Genomic DNA, 1,777 nt, shown 5'->3' with positions numbered 1-1,777 from the left:
AGTACTTTAATTCTCCCATCATACTCATCTCAAATTCAGCCTGCATCATCTCAGAAAATTCTTTGCATAGAGATTGATTAGCAGAACCAAATATAATATCATCAACATAAATTTGCACAATTAAGATATCATCTTTATAAGTCTTGCAAAAAAGAGTTGTATCTACTTTACCCCTTACAAACTCATTCTCCAGAAGGAATGAGCTAAGTCTCTCATACCATGCTCTGGGAGCTTGCTTCAGACCGTAGAGTGATTTCTTCAATTTGAACACATGGTCTGGTTTCTTTTCATCTTCAAAACCTGGGGGTTGATGAACATAGACTTCCTCTGAGATATAACCATTTAGGAAGGCACTCTTTACGTCCATCTGATGTAGAACTATGTTGTGATTTACTGAGAAGGAGATCAACAGTCTGATTGCCTCCAGTCTTGCTACCGGAGCAAATGTTTCAGTGTAGTCTATTCCTTCCTGCTGGCTGTAGCCTTGAGCAACTAGCCTTGCCTTGTTTCTGACTACATCTCCTTTCTCATTTAGCTTGTTTCTGAATACCCATTTCGTTCCAATAACATGGACATTCTCAGGCTTCTTCACTAAGCTCCAAACATCGTTCTTGGAGAATTGATTTAATTCTTCTTCCATGGCCAGAATCCAATCCTTGTCCTGAAGAGCTTCATCTATGGACTTGGGTTCAATTAAGGACACCAATCCTTTCAGACTCAGCAAGGTCTCTTCAGAGGGTCTGAAGGCAGATCTGGTTCTGACTGGTTCATCTTTGTTGCCCAGAATCAATTCCTTAGGGTGAGCTGCAGTGATTCTGCTCTTCTTCAGAGTTTGTGAGTTAGAGGGACCAGCTTCTTCCTCTGGTTCATCTTCCTCTGGCTCAACTTCCTCTGGAGCTTTGCCTTTGTCAGAAACATTAATGCTTAAATCTGCAAACTTTTCAACTAGCTTTGACTGGTCAGAGTCAAGCTTATCATCAAATCTAACATGAATAGATTCTTCAATAGTCTTAGCATCAGTATTATAAAATCTAAAACCTTTAGATCTATCAGAATAACCAAGTAATAGACACTTAGAAGACTTAGCATCAAATTTATGCAATCTATCCTTAGTATTGAGAACATAACAAACACAGCCAAAAGGATGAAAATAAGAAATGTTGGGTTTTATGTTCTTCCACAATTCATAAGGAGTCTTATTCAGAATTGGTCTCACAGAGATTCTGTTCTGAATGTAACATGCTGTATTTACTGCCTCTGCCCAAAAGTGCTTAGCCATGCCAGTTTCTTGGAGCATGGTTCTAGCCATCTCCTGAAGAGTTCTGTTCTTCCTCTCAACAACACCATTTTGTTGAGGAGTTCTGGGACAAGAGAAATCATGTGCAATTCCATAGGAATCAAACAGACTCTCAAACTTGTCATTCTCAAACTCTCCACCATGGTCACTTCTGACACGCACAATCCTACAAGCCTTCTCGTTTTGCACTTGAGCAATGAAGGTAGAGAACACAGCATGAGACTCATCCTTGCGGGTTAGAAACTTTACCCATGTCCAGCGGCTATAGTCATCAACGATAACCATCCCATATCTCTTGCCACCTATAGACTCAGTTTTCACTGGTCCAAAAAGGTCTATATGCAGAAGTTCCAACGGCCTTGAGGTTGAGACAACATTCTTTGCCTTGAAAGGGACTTTTGTGAATTTGCCTTTCTGACATGCTTCACAAAGAGCGTCTGAAGCGAACTTCAGATTGGGTAAGCCCCTGACAAGATTTAG

Source organism: Lotus japonicus, chromosome 3 (genome assembly GCF_012489685.1).
Source record: "Lotus japonicus ecotype B-129 chromosome 3, LjGifu_v1.2".
NCBI classification, from domain to species: Eukaryota; Viridiplantae; Streptophyta; class Magnoliopsida; order Fabales; family Fabaceae; genus Lotus; species Lotus japonicus.
The sequence above is the reverse complement of the archived record's forward strand: the minus strand, read 5'-3'. Positions refer to the sequence as shown.